At 47.4% G+C, this 22,355-nt stretch overlaps 1 protein-coding gene across 5 annotated transcripts in view; it reads left to right on the top strand.

Moving 5' to 3' along the window:
* Window positions 1–22,355, top strand: part of Sema5a (semaphorin 5A) — a 483,148-nt gene that overhangs the window by 4,953 nt on the left and 455,840 nt on the right. The window contains exon 2 of one of the 5 annotated variants that reach the window (XM_021258604.2): window positions 1,164–1,314. The exons of 3 other annotated variants lie outside the window; for them this stretch is intronic. The gene's annotated coding sequence lies outside the window, so the exon portion shown is untranslated. Of the gene's footprint in view, window positions 1–1,163; window positions 19,677–22,355 lie in introns of all 5 variants that reach the window. One more of the 5 variants, XM_087189194.1, reaches the window with a different exon arrangement.

The following is a 22,355-nucleotide window of genomic DNA, read 5'->3' as shown; positions in this document are numbered from 1 at the left end:
CTGAGAACATTATAACTAGTGGCATAAAGAGAACACCCTCTGCTGTGGGTGTTCATCTTCCCTTGTCCAGCACATGCTGTAATCAAGCCGTTGTTCATGCTGATTGACAGAGGAGTGAGAGCTAAACAAGGATTTGCTTCTGAGATGTCACCTAAACCTTGTGCATTCTAGCTGTGACCTGATTTAAGAAAGTTGGAGTTCTAGGAAGCTGGAAGACCTGCCAAGAGCCTGTGGTTTAGTGGGGATTCTTCCTGGACAGATAGAGCAGTGCAGGAGACCCCTCACTGGCAGCAGAGGGGACCTGCAACAATGGCTCACTTGTTTCCCCGGAAAGAGGGCGGTGGTAGTAGATGGATTCACAGTTGCAGAGGTGCCAGCTGCGAATGGGTGGTGTGAGCAGGAGCAGTGACCGCGACACCCTTGTCCTTGTCCTTGTGTGTCTCAGGAGTTGGGATATCTGTGGGGACCTTGTGGGGAATGGCTGGCCCTGCAGGCGGCCAAGGTGGAGGAGCAGCACCCACATCTGCATTGTGCATGGCTCCTGCAGAGCTGCACCTGCAGTGGGAGCTGAGAGCACCTTGTGTGAGTGACTAGGTGTCACCAGGCAGGCCCCTGGGTAGGACGGTGCGGGACACCCTGCTAGAGGGAGGCTATGGAGTGGAGCACAGATTGAGGGAAGGAGGCAGTGCTCTGTGGACTTGCAAGCCAGTGTGACTGGTGCCTGCCCAGTGTGTGTCCCCAGCGTGTGGCATTTCTGCTGCTTACATCAGGATGGGTACGTGGGCCTGGGATCTGCAGAGGGAAGGAATTCCCTTCCTGGGATGTGAGGGGAGGGTGTGCTCCACAAGCTGGGAAACAGGGTGAGCTGTGTGGCCATGGCTCTGTGAACAGAGTTGCCCATGTCCCTCCTGCCTCCAGCCCTTCCACCCTCTCTGGCTACCTTCTTTCCTCCCGCTTGGAAGGCTTTTCCCCACTTTCCTGCGAGGCTTGCTGCCTCCAGGTCTGGCTGCCTGATGTCTGTGCTCTGTGTCCTCATCTTCAGGAAGGCATCTCCAGATAGCACGAACCAAAATAGCCCTCCCCTCCCTGAGCTGCTCTTTGTCTCCTGATTGCATGGTGCAGCAGCCCACACGTCGTATTTATTTCTTACCATCTCTTGCCAGCCGTGTTGTTCATTTCCGGGTCCCCAACAATGCTGAAGACGGTACCTGGCACACAGGAGATCCTCAGGCTACAGTGAATCAGTGACTGAATGGATAAATCCTCTTTATGTTCACACGTACTGTCCGCTGCAACAGAGCATCTTCAACACAGGTCTGTGGCTTAAGACGTTTTGCAGCGAACCACGCTGAGCACTATTTACACTCTTTATAGGGGGAAAAGAGTTTCATATACCTCAAAATTGATTTATTAGGTCTTGAAACAGTTGCATTTGAAAGATGGGGGCAGGGGACCCTGTAATGTTTCATTTGTTCTAAACAAACTTCTCAGTAAGGAGTTGCTTTGCTAAATGATTTGATAATTCTGCTTGACTTGGAATTTAGCAAAAAAAGACTTTTTGTGTCATAAAACATACACAATGGAAATTCAGGACTGTGGTTTACTTACTTAATCCCTAACCTCACACACTGACAGAGATTCCAGGGAACATATTGTATCCTTATTACGTATTCACACATTAAATATTTTAGATATTCTAGAATGTTTTAGCAGTATGACAGGTTTTCTTATTTTATTAATCAAGCCAATCAACCCTGTCACTTGGTTGAGTTTATAGATTAAATAGGCTGAAACAGGTGAATGAATACACAAAGTGTGGTACATCCATTCAGCAGTGAAGTGAGTGCACCCTTGGTCCATTTTGCTAAGTGAAGGAGGCGAGTCACAGTGTGATAGGAGCCCGTGTAGACAAATGTCCAGCAAAGGTGAACCTGCTACGAAGGACAGCGGGCAAGGGCTGCCTGGGCTTGTGTGACACAGACTGGCAGGCAGCCTCCTCTGGGGCGATGGAAGTGTCTGTAATGAGATTGTGGAGAGAGTGGCACAGCTCTGTCAGTTTACTAAAATCATTGAATTGTACACTTACAACGAGTACACTTTACAATATGTAACTTATATACCTCAATAAAACTGTTAAAAAAAAGTAAATATGGGATATACTCTGTAATGGTAGAGTAAATTAAAACGCCAGCAGCTGAAACGCAAGCCCTGCTGCATGCACTAACTCCTGTTCTGTATTTCCGCTGCAGGCAGGAGGTGAGGTAAGCAGCCTTTCTTGGGTGCCGGGGTGTTTCCTTCCTGGAAAGTGCACGAGAGCTGTGAGCTCTGTTTTGAAAACAAGCAAACAGACTTGGGTAGTTTCTGGATGAGACCACATTTAATCGATTACACTACCCAGCCAGCCTAGCTTCTCTGGGCTTGGTAGCCCCCAGCGCCCAGGCTGTGGACTTTGGACTTCTTACCCGCCACTCTGTTGTTTCGGAGGTACAGCTCAGGGGAGGTCTTTGGCCTCACAGATTCCCCCACCTCATTAGAGTGGCAAGGTCTGAAACTGCTTGGGTGAAGTTCTGCTCACCCGGGGAGGCCGTCCTCCTGGGGTGGGGTCAAGTTCACAGTACCGGTTTCTGTGTCCCCGTGTCCTGGCAAGGCCTTTACTCCAGCTGCCAGGAGGTGACTTCAAACAGCGGGACCCAGTGGCAGAAGGCATGCTTGCAGGTGCCCTAAGCCCGAGTATTAAAGATGAGTGTGCTTTTTCTTCTTAGAAAGGGAAGAGTTAGAGAATCGCTTCTAGCTCTTTCTTTCCTGCTCTGGCACGTTTTGCAGTTTAAGTGCAAAGCTGAAAATAGGTTATGGGTGGAGATGCATAGCAATTGCCTGTATTTTCCTCAGGCTTTAGCTGTTGACTGGGCGGAAGTGAGTGTCTTTGGCTTTCCTCTTGGGTTTACTGTGAGTTGCTTCTGTTTAGTGCCGTAGAACCCTCGTGCCCCCTTCCATGGGCCTTGCACAGCTACCTTGTGGGCACCTTGCTTTCCTGACACCAGTTGGTTTCCACGTGGTGACTTTCCATGGGAGGCTTGGCTTGGGCACAGGTCTTGCACCCCAGCTACTCCCTACATGGCTCTTGGGTTTGGCCAAGGCCAGCTGGCCTGCAGAGCTCATATGCATCTCTGTGTTAGTAAAAAGGTGTTTTTATCCAGCCCTGAGATGTTTCAGGCAAGTGTTTCCCAGCACCTCATTTCTTCGGTCCTTGTGTTTGTAAGGAAACACTGAGATTGGCAGTTTTAAATCTTAGTGGAGTAGTAATTACCAGTGTAATTTCTGATGGGGTCATTCTGAATTTGCCCCCTCCCAAACAGGGAGCCCAGCCTCGAATCAAATTAAAAGTAGCATTTATAAAATGATGATTTTTTCTGTCACAAATCCTAAATTATTACTCATCTGTGGTGAGCAATGAGGAGCTTTTTATGAGATTGCATTAAGAGTTCCTTCTACTTACTCAATGGCAAAGTAGTGGGTGACATTTCTGTCTTTGATCTGCTTTAGATGGTTTCAGCTGGTGAATAACAAGCTGCTGAGGTAGTTTCTGATTTCTGGTTTAGTTTTGTTTTCTTTCCTTCCCAGTGGGCTAATGTTCTCCAGATTTCCAAGGTAACTAGTTAGGCATTCTGTTCAACAGATTGACTGGGTATATGATTACAGAAATCTCCTTGTTTCCAGGATGGATGTTTAGTTTCCAAACAGAAAGAATTAGAAAACGAGGCAATTTTCTCTTGTTTTAAAATCTCCTCTAGAATAATTGTCAATTTGTATCCATTTTGAAAGCTTCAGTTGATCATAATTAAAGGAGCATCAGGTATTATGCACAGAATTGTGTGAGGGCGTTGTCCTAAGTGGAGGAAACACAGCAGACCATTACTTTCGAGGACCTTTACTTCATCTTAACCATTTAGTTTTCTGAAAAGCATCCAGACTTTCACATCAGATACTGATGCTGAGCATTCTGAGACGTATGGGACCCTAACTTGATTCTGAGACATATGGGACCCTAACTTGATTGTGTCAGTCTGAGGCGCAGGAAGGGGACCTGAATATCTGCTCCACACCCTGGTTGGGGGCAACGGCTGAATCCCTTGTGTGCTGAGCATGTCCTCTTCTCCTGTCTTTGTTCCAAAGTTTAAAATCAGAATCTATTTACTTTCCGCCTAAGAATGGCAGGTAGAGATTTTACTTATGAAGTTTGGTATTTCCAGTGACCAGGGTCACTTCACTCTTTGGCCCATGTCCAAGTGACCAGATGTCCGAGATGGGAAGGTGGAGCATTGGGGGCTGCTGCTGCCTGTCCTTCTAGAAAGGGCTGTGCCCCATGAGCTTGAAGTCAAATAGTGACTTGTTCCTCTGTGTCAGTGTCCTCCTCTGCTGGGCTCCTCTGCTGAGCCTGCAGTCTTAATGATCAGGCTCCTCCTCTCCAGAATGGGTTGAGCTGAGCCCTCGTCTCATCACTGCCATGTACAAGGGGCACCAGGTTCTGTGCCCTGATCCTACCTGACCTTGTCTGGCATCTGTAGTATGTGCCTCCTATGCTGTGGGTCTGGAGCTGCCGCTGCTGTGTCAGGGACAGGATGGACATGTCCTTGCGCTGCTGGGCTCATGCCTGGGCTGCTGCTCACTGGTGCAGACAACAGAGAGAATGGGATAGCCGTTGGTAATGCTTGATTTCTGCACTCTGCTTGCTCTTGCTGAGCCTCATCTCTCTCTCTTTGCTTGCCACAGGGTGGGGAAACTCCCTCCATTCAGCAGCCTGCTTCCTCGTAGGAAGATCTGAGCCTCTGGCTGTGAAGTCTTCCCTCCTCTGCATCTCTGTCACTCTCTCTCTTGATTTGTCCCTGGTCACAGCCCAGAGGTGGCCTTGGGCATGAGAGAAGACCTAACACACGTGTTGAGATAAAAGTATTTCCCACTATACCTATCAACCTTATGCCCTCCCCTTTCTTTCCTCCCTCCCACCCACCTCACTCTTCCTTTTCCTTCTTAGTTACTTTCTGAGATACAATGCAAGACACCCACAACTTAAAGGAGGAGAGATTTATTTTGGCTCAGTTTGTAGAGATTTCAGTCCATAGTTGGCTGGCTCCAAGGCAGGGTGGCATGACAGAGAGTATAGTGGAGGAGAAACAGTCCGTAGCATGGTGACAGGAAGCAGGGAGAGCAAAGGGAGGAGGAGGGAAATAAACTTTTCCTGGCCATTCCTCCAGTGACCCACCTCTTCCAACCCAGCTTCACCTCCCAACATCACATTTAGCTATAAACTCACGAGTGGACTGATCCACTAATAAGCGTCATGGCCCATGATCCAGTCACCTCCCAAAGCCCCATCTATGAGAGTGTTCTCTCATAAGTCAGTGTCTCTCCCATGCCTCCTCCACCTCTGCAGAGTGCCTAGCTCCCCAGTGCAAATGTGCAGTGCAGTGGTCCTGGGGTGTGCTGGGGGAGCAGACTCAGGAAGGTCCAGGACCAGGGCCCTGAAGCAAACTGTGCAAGTCCAGGCAGGGTATTTTGGCTGTCACAGCTTTCCAGGCAGACTCTGAAGTCAGGCCCGGAGCCAAATTTACTTTCCATCTGCCAGCAGTGATGGAATTCCTAGGTCCCACCACCAGCTTGTGAAAAGAAATCATTCAGGAAACTGCAAGCTGGCAAGTCAGGATCGCAAAGATTCATTCCCTTGAAAGCTTATGCCTGCAAATGTTATTTAACTTTGAGCCATTTCTCCAGGCCTACCTGCTGAGCTCCCTGCTCCTGGAAGTTTGTTTTGTACAGCTGAGTACAGTTCTGTGCTCACCATGAGATCTCATGGGGCACATCAGAGCGTTGTGAAGGGCAGAGGCCCTTCCATGTCCCATACCTCACTCATCCCTGATCTGAGAATCTGCCCAGATGGGGCACTTTGCAGAACTTCATTGAGCCAACATGCATTAGTTCCTTTCCCATTACTGTGGTGAGATACCTGAGGCTGGGTACCTTATGCAGTAAAGAAGTTTGTTTGGCTCACAGTTCAAGGGCATGGCACTGGTGTGGCTTGGCTCTGATGAGGAATCGCCATGGAAGGAGCACGTGAAGGGGAAAGATCTTAGCCGGAGACGGGTGCTCAGAGGGGCCAGTAACAACCTCGGATGAAGCTCCGCCTCTTAAAGTTCCTGCCCCCCCAGCACTGCAGCAGTGAGGACTGGGAAACCTTGGAGCACAAAACATCCTAATCAACAGAATGTAAATGCTTGGCTTTAGTTCCTGACGCTATGAAAAGGACAGTGGCACATCTGGGCTGTGGTCCTGCACCCTGACAGTAAGGAGTGTCTTAAAGGACTGTCTGTGGATGAATTAGTTGTTAAGGAACCTGGAGGAAATGAATGCTTCCAGTGTGGACCTGGCTTCAGGGCAGACTGGCTTGCTCAGCATGGGGAAAGAGAACAAAGAGTATAACATACCCAGGTTTTCCCTGGAGAAGGGTATTTACCAGTGCTCATAAGACACTTAGACTGGATGGTTTTCTTGAACATAGGAATTAAAACAGAAAATCATACACTCCGGATTCAATCATCATTCAGTCACTTTATTTGATTTAATAGTTCTGGTTGGTGAAGGGAGTGAGTTTGGGAAAGGTAAGATCTGACGAGCATTCTTCATTTGTGTCCTTGAAGGCCTTGATCACCTTCCAGAAAACCTGAGTTTTTCTTTTTTCTCTCCAGAGGGAGTAGAATAATCAGGACTCCACGGCCCCACAGTAAGTGGGTATGGACTCGAGAGAAAATCAGTGAGGTTCAGTCATGTCTTGTATTGCTCCAGTGTCCCCCCATGCCACCAAGATCCTCATTATGCAGGACACCAGCACCTCAGTGGGGTGGTTTGGAGAAAGCCTGAGGGACAGGCATGGGAAGGAAGTGATCTCCCCAAATTGAAGAGGGCCCCACTGAACTCCAAAGAACCTTAGCTCCATCGAGTCTCATCTTGCTGCCTGTCAAAGTTCACAATGGCCTTTCCTGTCTGCCATTTGCTTTTGAAGTGGCAGGATTTTTGCAGAAGTGATTCCAGGGCTGGTCCTTCTCACATTTAGTGATCTTGTGGTCGACTGGAGACCCGGGTGGCCTTGCCATCCAATTTGGTGCAGGGACTGGCATGCTGGTGGCCTGCTTCCCAGCATGGGCTCCATTGTGGCCCATCAAGGGAGGCCACAAGTTCACTCCCAGTCTACAATCCAGAGACCTTTTAATTAGTAGTTGCAGCACATACACTTGAAAGCAGTGTTGGATTCACTGCTGAGTGCCTTTCAGTTTTTAGTGTTTTAATTAAAAGTTTAGGCCCTTCCGAGGAACTGGCTTTTGGGCCCAAACTTTGTGCCTTAGGGTGTTGGAGGTGACCGCAGTGGGAAGACCAGGTCCTGGGTGTCCTGCAGAGTCATCTGTAAGTGCCTTGGACAGGAGACACAGTTAGTGAATTGCTCCTGGTGTGGACTCACATGGGATGCACCTAGGGCAAAGTGGCTTTTGTGGATTTTTCTTTAATGGCACTTTTCAGTGATCACAGAGTTGCCTACCTGGTTTAATTAAGCCTGCAGGGCTAAACTTAGGAAAACAAATCAGAAGTACATTACGTTAGGGAAGGCTGGTTTCTTGAAAATTCGTAGAATTGCTCGTAGTTCTCTGGTAGTTCTCTCTGTCCCTCTCCATGCAAGAGCCGGTGTGTCCTTCTCAGCCTCGCCATTGGGATGGACTCAGACTTCTGCCGCTTAACCATTTGGCCTGAAAATTGCAGTGTGACCCAAAATATGTTACAGTTCATGTCAAATATATAAAAATCCCAGGCCGAAGTGGATATCAGTGACGGGTAAATCCTTTCTGTCTTTCCTAAATGTGGGAAGGAGAAAAAGTAAATGTACTTGTGTGAAAGAATTCTGCATAATGTTAAGAACTGATAGAAAGCTAAAGGAATTTGCATAGGAACATAGTTACAGGCACACATGAAACCTGCAGCATATACATGTTTGAAATGGTTTGCTCTTCCAAGAAATTGGGAGTTTGCTAGCTGTTTCCTTTCCCCATGTGAACTTTCAGATGATTAATTGGATTTATTTAATTAAATGTTCCACATTTCAGTGGCTGTAGGCCCAAGAGGTATTCTGAAACAGTATTGTTTTATAGTTAATATTTTCAATGCATATTTTGTAGGTAAAATGTACAAATGGCGTGGTTACAATTAAATAATTAATAATCTAGTATTTAAACTTTAGTCTTCACATGAAAAATCTACTTGAGAAATCGTGTGGATAACCTTAAAAATTCCATACCATGACACTCTGTCTGTCCCTTTCCCCCATTTCCATTCCCCTCCCACACTGGAGGGGAAGCAGGTTCTGTAACTGAAAGCCGTCTCTGTGGGTGCCACAGCAAGCTGAAATGATTGGAGCGGAGCTGGGCTGTGTTTAACCCCTCCAGTGAACCCTGCGGTGGATGATTTCCAATGATCCAAAATTAGTCATGGTGTCTTGGACAGCAGCCTGGTAAGGACTCAGGCAAAGCATGTGTTCAACATCTTTGAATTGTCAGCCTCATTCCAACACAGGGATTGATAGCTTTGGTCAAATCGTGTATCACTTTTTGGAGAAAACAAAAGGTTAGCTTCTAACTGTGAACAAAGAGATCAGAAGCTTTGGAATCAGGAGCTGGACAGAGTGAGTGCTGCACACACTGAGCATTCTTAGGAAGATGCAGCCGTCTGGGTGACGCAGACTGTCAGGCACCTAACGGGGCCACTTTCTTGTGTTGGTAGCAAGCACGGAGGAGAGCAGCTGAGATGTGTTTTTGTCGTCTGTTGTGCTTACATGAAGAATAAAAGGGTCAAAGGAGAAGGGTTGTGGTCCGAAGGGCAGAGGGCTAGGTGTCAGAATGGTCTTTCATCTGTGGAAGGAGGAAATGGGATCCAGTTACCCTCTGCAGAGATCTGTGGTTGCATATGTGCCCCTAATTATCCCAGAGCCCAATGACCATTTCGCTTCGAAAACGTTATATCTCCACGTCCCTGTGTGTAGAGAAATGCGTCATCATCAAATCAGACTGTCCTCTGTGGTATCTATCCACTGATCGCTCTGTTTCCCTAAGAGTTTTCTATTTGCTTGTAATCTTTCCTTTACAAAGAGATGGGCTGAGTTTAATAGCTTTATTTTGATAAACTCTTTCTGTTGCCCTGATTCACATTGACATGGCAGACTGGGATAGGTTTGAATGGAAGGTGAGAATTGTATTTGACTGAACAGTTGCATTATATTTATTGAATATTGACTGCCTCCTAGTTGATATACTTATTCCATAGAATTCCAGAGTCTGAAGGATACTGCTGAGGATGTCTGATTCTTCTCTTTGCATCCAGGCGGGGTCTTTTCTAAACTTTCCTGGGGAGATGGTGGTCCATTCTGTTCTTAAAGAAGGGCTTACATGGGCTCCTGTCATCACTTAGTCCACTCATTTGCTTTTCCTGTAGAATGAGAGGTAGCTTTTGGCCTTCCTGGATCCTTGCTGTGGACCCTGCCCTGGGAAAACAGTGTGTGGAGGCCAGAGATAGCTTTACTCCTTCCGCACCTGATTTCCAGCTCTGGGTTTTCCGCACTGGCACAGGGTGACGCGTGTCTCTAGATCCCTTGAGAATCTGAAGGGAGGCTTTGGGTTCCATCAGGTGCTGCAGAGGATGCTCAGGAAACCTCAAGCCAGGATCACAGTGACTGAGCAGGGACGAGCTAGGAGTGGGAAGACGAAGGGTGGAGCCAGTCCTCAGCGACTCAGTGCCCTGGCAGCATCTTCTTATGCTGGGGCTAAAGGAGCTGCAGGGCCCCTGGGGCCCCCAGCTGGCAGGGAAGCACGGTTTGTGCCTGTCCAGGGCTCTGGCTCAGTCCCTGACCCTGGCCCTGGCATTCCACTGTCTGTGTCTGTCAGAGACCTTGCAAAGCTGGGATGTGCATCTGTAGACGGAGTTCTCTACCAGCAGAGGTGGCTGAAAATCAGAAACGGCGTCAGGATTACAAAATAAATCTTGAGCTGTTCACAGGCACGGCGTCCTCTTTAGGATGACAGAGACTTGTGGAGCCTGCCATGTCTCTGTGATGTCACTTCGGGGGTCCTTCTTGGGGGGAGCACTGGGTCTCCACAGCCCCCAGTGGGCAGTAGCTTTTCTGGGGTTTTTCCGGGACAAAACCTGCGTCATCCATTTCGGTTGCAGGATGCTCTTTTCCGGTGTCTAATGCACTTTGCAGTCAGGGTGAGGCAGGGGAGGCCAACCTTTCCAGAAATGGAACAGCCTCAGGTTATGAAGAGGAAAATTGGAGCCTAGGCAAAGTTGAGTAACTAAGCTGCTTCAAACTGGCTTCTGTCCAGCTGCCCTGCAGGGCGCAGCACAGCATACCGGGTCTCACCCCATTTCCTATCCATTTCCTAGCTGTTTAGCGTGGAGCTTGGAAACCCAGAGAGAACACTTAGAACACTCCTTTGTAAAGTGATTCCAGTGTGTTGGTCAAGATTCCCCAGGTAGACTCAGTGCTGTGTCTTTCCCATCTTTCCTCGTGCGTGTATCCTAAGTGCTACTTGTATCTGAGACCACACAATAACATTCGAGTACTGAAGATCGCTTTGGTTCCTCTGGTCATGAGTTAGTGCAACTGAATAGTCAGTTTTCCTTGCTTCAGTTTTTATGAACCCTACGAATTCATTCACTTACATGCATCCCTTTCTTTCTTTTTTTAATGTAAATCTGAAAGAGAAGCACTTGTTTTGGGGCAAATTTTGGCAAATATGTTTAAAATAAAGAACAGGATATTATAATGGAGCTTTTACTTTGGAAGGCCAGATTGTTTTTGGGGCATCAAGAGCTCATCATGTATATGGTTTCTTTTTGGATGTTTAACTTGGATACAGGTATTTAAATTGCAGTTATCCATCAAATTATATTCAACCTCTAAAGGCTCTACATGTGAAATGTAGATGTTAGTCTAAATGGGAATGTCAGAATTCTCCTGTGGACCAGCAGCTATGTGTGAACGTGACTTTTTTCAAACACATGGTCTATCCCCTCACGGTGTAACCTAACATGGAGGAGCTGCAAGCTTTGCTTGTGATATATATCTCTGGAAATACTCACGTGTAAGAAGGCTGAGAAGGCAGAGATCAAGAGCTGAGAAGGGGTTAGGAATAAATGCCTCCTCCCAACAGAGGCCCCGTGCCCCTCTCTGGCTCCCCAGCTGTGTCCTCAGCTTTGCCCTCTTTTCAGAGGTGACAGTGTGTGCTGAGCCTCCTTAGCAGTCCTGACACCTTCTGGAGATTCTGGTATTTAGGTTCCAGATAACTATTCAGAAGGCTGCTTTAGTTCACTCTGTCATTATCGCAGGACACCTGTGGCCGGTTGATTTATAGATGAAAGAGGTTTATTCTGGCTCAGGGCTGAAAGTCCAAGAGCTGGGTCCTAGCATGTGCTCTGCCTCTGCTAAGGACCTGTGGGAAAGGAGAGAGGAGGAGCGAGAGGGGCCAGAGGCTTTGTAACAGCGAGCTCTCCCAGGGAGTCACCGTAATCCCTCTTAAAGATCTAATCGCCTCTCAGTGCCTTTACCTGGCTCATTACATTTCACCATGAGTCTGGGTGGGGTCAGACCACATGCACACTCTAACACTGCGTTTCCAAATGATGCAAGGGGCAGCAAATGGAAGAAGAATCCGGGTGTGTAAGTGGTAGACAGAGAACCTGGCACTATCTCAGGTTACCAAAGAGGACTCTTATTCTCCTCTGACTTCTATCCTCCAGCTTCTTCCCGAAGGCCTTAAACGCAGGGCATAAATAATAGGAAGCTAAGTTCCTGGTTACATGGAATTTTACAAGGATTATAGTACTAGCTGGAGGACAGTTTACTACTAGTTTATGATGTGAAAAAAAAATTCTGGCCCCAGTTCAGTAGATATCTGAATACTGTTGGCAGAATCCTGTAGGTCAGTGTTTGAAATATTCCAGGCACAAAGGGTCTCCACGTTTTATTTGGTTCTAATTGAAATTTATTAGTAGTAATTGGTTCAGTAGCTCAGCTTAAAATAAAGGCCACAGGAGGGGTGTAGCTCACAGTGAGTCTCCGGACAGAAGATGGACATGCTTGCGGCTTACAGGCGAAGGCAGGATGCCCAGCAGGGCGGCCATGTGGCGTGCTGACCACTTGGAAAGGCGATCAGTCTGGCTGCCGGGGAGAAGGCAGTGGAGCTTTTCCTTCAGTAATGCGGGGCGGAAGCAGTGTGAGCAGAGCTGGCAGGCTGAGGAGTGCAGCCTGGCCACCATCCCAGGGGCACTGGGCCATTGGCAGGTGGTAGCTCCTGAAACTGTGATGTAGCTGACAGCTGCTTGTGCTTTCAAAAGGGGAAGCAATGACTTGTGGTAATAACTAGAACCATCTGGATAGTGCTACAGCAGGCTCAGAACTCTATGGGTTTCCCATAAGTCCCCAAGCTTGCAAATAAAATGATCGTATCCTAAGAGCTACCTAACCCGAAAGGCTGGCCGAATCCCGGGAGCTGGACTGTCATGACATCTACAGACGCCTGGCTCCCAGGAGAAATTGCTTTTCTACCTGGGAATTTGGGCAAGCAGTGTGGTTCTCTTATTTCCAGCTCAGGGCCTTCTTATTTTTTCACTCTTCTCAAAGGAAAACAAATTGATAAACTTGTTTGATTCAGGGAGCTGTTGCTATGCAGCAAGTTATCCCAAGACAGAGTGCTTTAAAACTGTCATTTGCTACTGTGTGTCTAGGGGTCTTTTAATTTTAACTTTTATTAGTACACGACTCTAGTACATAATGATTACATTCATCATGCGCGTAACACATCTTAATTTTTTTATAATCCCTTCCCCGCCTTCCTCTCCCCTCCATCTCTTGGTCATCTACCCATTTGCGAAAGATCTGTCATGGTCATTTGAGAGGCCTGGGCCTGGCTGGGTGGTTCCTTGGGTGGAGGTATTTGCAGTCATGTGCTGGTGGCTGGGGATGGAGTTAGTGGGCCCCTCAGAGCTGGAAGCACGAGAAGCACATCTACTGCTGCTCAGGGGTCCTGGTGTATGGTCAGTCTCCCCTTACACGAAGGCTTGGGCTTTAAGAGGCAGGAAGTGAATGTTTCCAGACTATGTAAAGGCTGTGCCCAGAAGGTGGCTCAGGGCTACTTCCGCTGTCTTCTGATGGCCTCAGCAGTTCTAGGGCTTTCCCAGACTCACGAGAAGCAGATGACAGTGGCATGCTCCATGCAGAAGACCATGTGGGTGGAGAGATTGCGTGGGGCTGGCCATGGCAAACACCATCTGCCACACCATGCAGACAGCACTTGGGAGCCAAGACGTGGGCACCTGAGCAGAGGCAACACCCAAATGTCACGCTTCCACATTGCGAAGTGGGCAATCCTGGTCACGGGAATGGAAGTTTGTGCTCCAGGAGGATTAATTGCAGGGTTTCTGTAACTCTCAATGTCTTCTACAATTGCAGTACAGAGATGAGGTAATAGAAATGTAGTGGTTATGAGAGAAGAATTCGAATCCAGGTTGCTGGATATGTGGCTCAGTCTTGCCCCTCACTGGCTGTAAGAACTTCAGGAAGGTGTTCAATCCCCCGTGACTCCCTTTCCTGGATTCCAAAATGATTGCAGTGGTCCCTGCCCCATGGGGGTTTTGTGAATGTCAGAACCTGGTAATGTCTGTTCACATGGTGGCCTGCTCCACAGTGAACACTCTGTCATCTTAGAGGATAGGACTGCTGTATGATTCAATGCGTAGAAATCCTCCTTACCTGCCAAGGTGTGGCTTAATGTCCTCTACTCAAAAAGACTCTGCACAGTGCAGCTGGGTTGCCTGCTCTGTTAGCGGCCCTGTGTAGAAGTGCCCACACAGAGAGAAGGAAGGGAGGGAGGAGGAAAAGCAGCACAAATGCTAAAAATAAAAACAGGGCTGGGAATTGTTGCTGCACTTTGCACAAGAGCGAATACATCCTGATGGGAGAAGAAAGGACAGATTCGTGGTTTCTCATTGTTTGTGCTGGATCTCTGTTGCCTGCCTTGCCAGGGCCTCTGGAGCCTTCCGAGGCTCTGGACTACATCAAAGGCTCTTAGCCCTCTCTCTGGGTTGGCTTCCTCCTGGGAGGGCAGTAGAGAGGGTACGAGGTGGGATTGTGTCTTCAGGGGTCTCTAAGGGCTGGCTGCATCCTTCCTCCAAAGGACCTGGTGAATGCTCCCTCCTGCTGCTGGGTCAGGCCTCCAGGTGGCAGCTGAGCCCTCTGTCACCAGCCCAGGGCCTGCGCCATTCCTCGTGTTTCTCTGGCTTTTATCGGCACTTCCTGTATCACACTCTCAACCCCACATGGGTGTGGAATGTGCTGTTGCTCTTGCTGTACCCCACCCACATGTTCCTATCAATCCGTGGATGATTTTTTTCAATTAGTGCACTAGTAATACAGAATAGTGGGGTTCGTTTTGGGAAATTGGTTCATGCATTTAACATATCTTTACCATTTTCAACCCCTGGGTGATTAAAGTTAACATCCATGCTCCACAGGTTTACCCATAGCTGGCCCTGCAAGCAAAGGGGAAGAGAGAGAGGAGTTAAAGCCTCCAATATCTTTTGCCAGTGTGTGTCAGGAAGTTGGTGGCTCCATTATATTGAAGTCACAGAGCACCTAGTGTGGTAGGCAGCTTTCCCAGGTGTCCAGCAGTCACCTGGAGCTCAGGTTACATGACCACGTGTAGAAGGCAGGACTGACATCTTGTCCTGACACCAGGAACCTGACCTTCATTCTGCAGCCAAGATGGATTCTTGCAACCTTCAAGAGGTCCAGATGGCTCCTGGGTCGATTGCTGAAATGAGCATGGGAAGAAATCAGTGCAGTGTAACTACAGGCCAGTGCCATTTCCCTTGGAAAATTGGGAGCAGGTGTGCTATGACTCTGTCTCCCTAAGGTAGATTTTTCTTACTTTGCAAGCCAAGGATCTATCCAGCAGTGGACAGCTGGTCTATATAATAAAGATGCACGTGAAGTAGTTTTGTTAAAATCCTTAAATGGTATCTCCTGGGGGAGCCCTCATCAATGTGATCTAAGATATGTTTAATCTTGGATATATAAACATGGAAATATCTATTGAAATATAAATAGTTTACACACACACGTCCCTCTTGGCTTTCTAGGTAATCTTAAACTTAAATGTTTATTACCACTTCCCAATATGCTTTGGGATAATTGAAGTGGATGGCGAAGAGAGCCACTCTGCTGACTCTAGCAGGTTTTCCTGTGCCTTTCAGTATTTATGTATTCCTGGGAAGCACTGGGGTCGCAAGGACGTTGCTGCTCAAAGGCCAATATTAGCAGGTCATGTTTTGGATGGATTGCCCGGCTTAATGAGGAAAAAAAGGCACTTTTGGTTACACTTCTGTGTGATAATAATCCAACGGGGTTCCATCTTCTCTAGAGCTCTTTCTTTAAAGTATAATTGCTGCAATTATTACAGTAATTATTCATCATATTACAACCCTATAAAGGGCCACAGGAATAGAGATTCCAAATAGTACATTTTTTTGGTTTAGAGTCAATTATTTCATCTCTGTTAGAAATTAATCTTCGTGATATACCACTTTTATTGTACTGTGGTCACGGCCTTCTATTGATTCATGCTTAAAGGAAAACATACTGTCTCTTGATGTGGTGTTCAAGGAATCTTGACCTCTCCCAAACTGTGTTGAACCTTGCGCATTCTGCTTTCCCTTCACACAAGTTACTCAGCAGGTACAGCCCCCGGGAGCAAGTGGGGGGATTCTTGGTGTCCCAGTACCTGGAGGCGGTCCTGGCATTTGTGACCTAGGGTTCACCATGGCCAATATCGTCCACTGCTGTCCCTTAAAGGGCCTTTGTCTCTCCTGCCTCGGTGTGAACTGTTGCTTTGAGAGTCCTTTCTCTCCATCAGACCATGGCCTCTTTCTCAAGTCCCAGATGGCCTCTGTGTGGATACACTGCTAGGGACTCATTTACACTGGCCTTACCCAGTTGTGGAATTGTGTTGCTTTACCATTGCTGCCAGGCATTTGATACAAATATTAGATTAAACTGAGGATTGGCAAGTAGGAAATATTTTAAGCTTTGAGGACCATATGGTCTCTGCCATGATTACCCAGTTGTGTTCTTGTACAAGGAAAGCAGCCCCTGGCAATATGTAAATGTGTAGGTGTGGCTGTGTTCCAATAAAACTTTATTTACACCAACAGGCCAGATTTGGTCCGCAGGCAATAGTTTTCAACTCCTCCTTTAAACCATTGGAAAAGCTGTTTTTGTAGTTAAAAAGTGGTCACCTATTGGCAGTGTCATACAGTTAACACTAATACCTTATTTATATCTCATTATCTTTATTATGTCTATCCCCAACATATTTCAGTCTTTCTCTTTCTGTTTTGTTAGCTTGTTTTTAGCCTTCCCTAGTTTGTGAGTCAAGACCTTAACAATTTAGGCATTCAGTAGAAACATATTTACTACATAATTAGGACATAAAACCTTAATCTCAAATCCATTCACATGAAGAGAACTTATAGTTCATTGAGCATTTGCTGTTACCCTAAAATATGTACATGTGTGTGTATGTGTGTGTGTGTGTGTGTGTGTGTGTGTGTGTGTATCTATGTAATGGTTGAGAATTTCTTGTCCTTATAGTCTAACCAAGGGAATTTTCATTATTTTTGTTGTGGTCCTTGTGACTGTATTTCCTTCTAAGACTGTGACTAATTACTGCACACTTGGTGCTTTTTTAAAGCAGTGAGGATTTATTTTCTCATGCTTTTAGAGGCCAGCGGTTCAGAGTCAAGGTGTTGGCAGGCTGGTTTCCTTTGAGAATGGCTCTGGCTTCTGAGAGCTCTCGGGTCTGTCCTGGTTTCTGCTGGTTACCTGGGTCCTTGGCTGTCCTCGGCTTCCAGAAGCATCACTTGTGTCAACCTCAGTGGTCACGTGGAGTTCTCCCTGTGTGTGGCTTGTGGCTGTCTTCACGTGGCCTTCTTATGAGGATGCCAGCCATTGGATTAGGCTCACCCTCTTCCAGCATGACCCCACCTTAATTTAACCAGTTTGGCTGTTTTGTGAATGTATGCTGTTACAAATAACGGAACATCTGAGGCTCTGAGTGGACCTGCCTTTTGCAGGGAATCTGTGCATCCCAGTGCACCGTCTAGAAGAGTGAATCAAGGCCTCTGCTGCCACTGAAGCTGGATCCTGACTGGGATTTTCATGCAGGGGCATTAGGGCCACCCAGACCTTTTCTGCCCTTGTGGATCAGCCTGACTTGCTTGAGCAGGACCCGGTACAGCTGAGTTTCAGGTTGCGCCGTACTCATCTGCTGAGTGCCTCCCGCTGCACCTCCAGACCAACTGCGGGCAAAAGGGAGCTCACCCAGGAGGGGGTGAGTGTGTGGTAGCCGGTGACTTGGTGCTGAGCCCCAGGTCTCATCACCGTCCCTGTGGTCCCTGCTCAGCTCTTTCTGTGCCTCAGCCTCATACAGAGTCACTTAGATCGCACTTGTGTTTGAGCCTTTGTAGATGATCTCGCACAGTATGCAGGAGTTGTAATTGTGTCTGAGACGTGGAAAATGCCCTGAAGGTTTTCGGTGTAAATGCTGACAGTTTTTATGGGATTCAGGAGCTTCATGGAGCTGTCCCTAAGAAACTGAAGCCACCTCCCTGAGAAGAACAGGAGTACTGGAGGTGCTAGTGTCTCTGCAGGGGCTGTGGGGAGACTCTGGAAGGCAAGGTGAGCACTTAGGCAGTGACAGCACAGGCACGTGGCCAGGATGTCCCCGAGTCTGGTTCTTCTGCTGGGGTCACTTTGTCCCTGTGGGGACCTGGTGTGGCCTTACACAGTTCTCCTATGTATGTTTCAACTTCCTGATTGCATTTTTCTCTGTATTGGACAGGTTAGCTCCCATTTTATCAAAATGAAGAGCAGATTTCTTCAGCAGATATTAAACACACTTCTTAGTTCCGTACTAATCACTTGTGAATTGCTTATCTTGTTAGAAAAACACTAAAACTCAGATTATGCAGGTACAAGTTCTCTGGAAAGAAAAAGAAGACAGTAGAGAAATTGTTTATAGTTATGCACGGTTCTGAGAGGAGAAGCCACTGTGTTGTCCTAGCTGTGTGGATTCAGTTTTCCCTGGAAGCCGATTTGATCAGGAGCCGACCAGAGGTTCCACAGCTGAAGTGCAGAGGGCAGATGCTGAATCGTACTATGGCTTTCGTTGTAGGCTAATTCAGGAAATTTCCCTTCTCATTAAATGTTATTAATTTTGCAGTTAACACTGACCTCAGAAGCTTGGTTGAACTCTCCTGGGTAAGAAGGCTTGCTTCAGAGAGGGAGGCATCAGGGGAGAGAGGTCTAGCATTTTGGCTTCTCTCTCCTGTCCTTTGCTCATTTCCTCTCTGGTGCCCACATGCTGGCTGGTCCCCAGGTACGAGGACGTGCATCACCCGAGCCTGCTCCTGTCTTCTCCCCGGAAGCTGTCAGCACCTTTACTGAGCAATCTGTGGTCAGTGGTGTGTTAGGCTGCAGGGGAGACCAGGAAGGGAAGGAGTGAATCTGTGAAGGCGCTTCTGCTGTGAAGACTAGGACATCTATGGAGAAGCTGCCCGAGCCCATCTTGGCCCCAGGGAAACAGGAGGGTGTGGCACCCAGCCAGACCTGAGCATCTCCTCGGGTCTGTGCCCAGTGTGAACACCAAGCCGGGACAACACCTCTGAGTGTCCTCCGTGGTGGAAGGTGCTCACATGGCCTCCCTGAGTGGGAGACGGAGTCGTGGACACTCCAGGCTCTTCCCAGGGAGGATAAATGGAGGCCGGGATGCCTTGTGAGACAGGAAGCACTTGAGCTGAAGGTGCCCCTCTAGTAACTTGAAGGATCGCTGATGGGAAGGGAAGTTTTCCTTGCAATTTGTGTCCCCGGAGGAAACAGTTGGGGCCAATGGGGAGGAGATCATAGTTCAGAGCCTGAAGGAGATGGAATGGCTGGCTTTGAGGGCTTGAATAGACTTGACGTCTTTTATATTTTTGTAATATGTTTTCATTTTAAAATCATTATTCCTGAAGAGAGGACTTCAGCATCTTTTTCCTAAAACAAAATACACTTTCAAAACCTTTTATAACAGTAAACCAGGTTAGGGTCACTCCCTACTCTGACACAGTTTTCACAAATAGAGAGCAGCACTCGATCTTTGTTACTAATGAAGGGCCATACTCACTGGACTTACTGTTTTCTCACCATTTTTCCGTCCCGGGACCCCTCGTCGGGGACACCACCTGACATTTAGATATCATGTCTCTTCTTCCCGCGATGGCTTCTCAGACCTGCCCTGTTTGTGATGGCCTTGCTGGTTTGGGGAGGACTGGCCTGGGAGTTGGCGGGACGCTCCTCAGTTGGGTTAGTTAGAGGTTTTTCTCACAGCTGAACTGGAGTTTGGTTAACACCCTGTCATCCTGTCACACCAGGGCACACGCCGTCCACCTGGCTTCCCACTGAGCTGCTGACCTTGTCGCCTGGCTGCGGTAGGCTGGAATACAGCATCCCATGCCGGTCGGTCCCAGTCTGCGCTCCTGCCCAGGCCTGGGTGAGCAGCCCCGTCCCCTGTCCTCCTCCTGGCTGCTCTCGGCTCCTGCCCTCTTCCTCCCTGGCCTCCCCAGGCCTCTCCACTTCAGGGCTTGCTCAGTGTCCCCTTCTACAAGTGCCGGCCTGCACTGCCTCCTCTGCACCGACCCCTGGCACCCACTGTCTGTAGTATTTCTCACCGATTTGTCTGGAGCATGGGCCCTTGGAGCCTGGAGAAGTTGCTTTATTTTCTGTGTGCCTGGGATGTGGTAGGGGCTCAAAAAATGATGAGCACATGAATGATTTGTGGGAGAGAAGGCCTCTGTGTTTAGAGGATGGTTCTGCTCATCTGAGGGTTATCTTTTGGGGGTGGTAAAGGCTGAGGGAGGCCCCTTGGAGGGCCTTTCCTGAGGCCCCATCTTGGGAACCCATGTTACTTGGCTCTTTTTGACCATCTTTCCCTATGGACCAGTTGAGAATGGTGGGATTCAGGGACATTTTGCTTTTCCTCCAACACTTTTCTTCCTGGAGTTCTGATCTTCTGCTGACTGGAAGTGTTGTGAGACTGTCTGCAGAAGCAAATTGTCAGGAGTGTGTAAGGGAAATGCTCCAGGGAGACCTGTAAGAGTCAGCAGGGAGCAGACCGCGATGGCACATGGTACCGGGAGACTGATGACGAGCTGAAGGGATTGAACTGCAGTCCCGCTGACAGGCCTGGGCCTAGCCCTCTTGGCCTGTGCTGGTTTTAGCCCTTAATTGTGTGGATTTTGTAATAGTTCACAGTGCTGGGTTTCGCATTCTTGGCTTTAATACGTGCATGGTGATTGGAAACATATCTGAGGAATTCTTCTTCTACGAAATCCACAGTGCTCAGTGGCAAGCCCATAAAGGCTTCCTTCAGCATTAATTAAATGGTTAGAGAAAATAAATGAGCAAATTAGGGAATTAACACCAATTTAAAACGAAGCTGGAATGGACACAACAGCTGCTTCAGATTGTTTTTGCATTTCTGTGATGAAATACTCTTTCTCACTTTGTCAACTCAGAGTTGAACAATGAAAGTTTAGGGACATCCTCCTTTTGGCACAGTTTTAGGTTTGATTTTTTTAGTTTAATCAGTTCATTAACAGTGTGCTATGTGTACAGTGGAATGCCGACATTTCACTTTGAAAAGGATGTAGGATTTTTTGGGGGGTTTTTATTTAAAAATGCGATACTCTCGTTCAAAAGAAGTCACAGCTAGAATGCGACTTGATGCAGCATCGGCTTTTATTTCCACACTTCAGAGTAGCATGGCAGTGATGATTAGCAGTGACATGCTTCACAGGGAACGAAAGGAAACCCAACCCAGACACACACAATGAGACCAAGATGTCACATAAATATGCCAGGAAGAGTGGAGCTCAAATTATACTTACGGCTTTATAATATGCCAGTGTTGTCATTTAACCCTGATAGTGGTAATTCAAGTAGCAGGTGTCCCCAAATGTGCCTTCATTTATCAAGCTTTACAAATATTTCCTGCTTTAGTGTGGAACAGCGAAAAATAGGCAAAAGATAAACATGTCATTCTGGACCATGAAAACACTGAGGCTCGTTTAAAAAAAATGTTTATTTCTTTTTGTTGTGATTTTGTATCTTCTCTTATTTTATTGTTTTTATAAAATGGTCATTTTTCCTCCTCCTGGGTCTCCATTAAGCATCAAACAGTGCACAAGCTTGTTGGAAAATAGACTGGTATCTATTCCGAAAGCCAGGGAGACATAGGAACCAGCCGATAAACAGTTCCATGGCCTGAGTCTGTGACATAAGGGGGAAGCTGCTAGCGCAGCGGCGATGGGTAGAAATCTCTGGGCAGGGAGTAGGTTGGCATCATTGGTTGAAGTTTGCAGCTTCACTTTCTCTGTAAATAACATGCAGATTTATATAACTCACATTGATCTATAGGTAGATGTATTAGAGGACCAGCTTAATAAACATGTAGTAGCCAGGATCCTTTAGATCGTTTATCTTCCCTAGGTGTAAATTAACTCTTTCAGAAATTACAAGAATGTCTTAAATCCTCAAAATTGGTGATGGGCCACTGTGCTGACCTCCAACAGAATATGCTTTTCATTTGAGGGAAGAGATGACTCAAGGAAGGGTTTCATTTTCTCCCGTGAAGACATGAAAATGGAGATTGGAGTGGAGTCACACCTAATTAACCCGGTTGTACAAACATCATTTACCAGTTCCACATCAGCTCACACAGTCCCTGATGGGGCCAGGATGAACATTTCGGTTGCTTTCCTCTGCTGATTCAGCTCTTCGTGGGAAGGCTTTGGGTGGATTTGCCCAGGGTTCATTTTTTTGGCAAGTGAAATAGAGTTGCTCTGCCCTTCGTACCTGGAAAGCCACTTTTAAAGTTTGTTTGGTATCTGTAGTTACTGCATATGTTTTTGGAAGACAGCAAATGTCTCTTTATAATGTGATAACGCAAGTCATTTCTCTCCTTGGCCTTTCTCACCTGTTGCTACCATAAAGCCTGAGCAGAAGCGAAGGCATTCTTCAGGTTGGGTTGCTGCTTTTTGCATTCTAAGTGCGGAAATTGAGTTGATTTGGTCACAGAAAGCTGTACTGGAGGGAGTCAGTTCAAGGGTAAGGTGCAGTTCTTAAACTCTTTGTTCACATTATTTTCTTCAGGATGAGGAGGGGAAGTAGT

The sequence above is a fragment of the Heterocephalus glaber genome, unplaced genomic scaffold (genome assembly GCF_053883595.1).
Source record: "Heterocephalus glaber isolate CG9 unplaced genomic scaffold, H.glaber_assembly_v1.0 deba00001537, whole genome shotgun sequence".
Classification (NCBI taxonomy): Eukaryota; Metazoa; Chordata; class Mammalia; order Rodentia; family Bathyergidae; genus Heterocephalus; species Heterocephalus glaber.
Note: the sequence above shows the minus strand (reverse complement) of the source record. Positions and strands in the feature narration are given on the sequence as shown.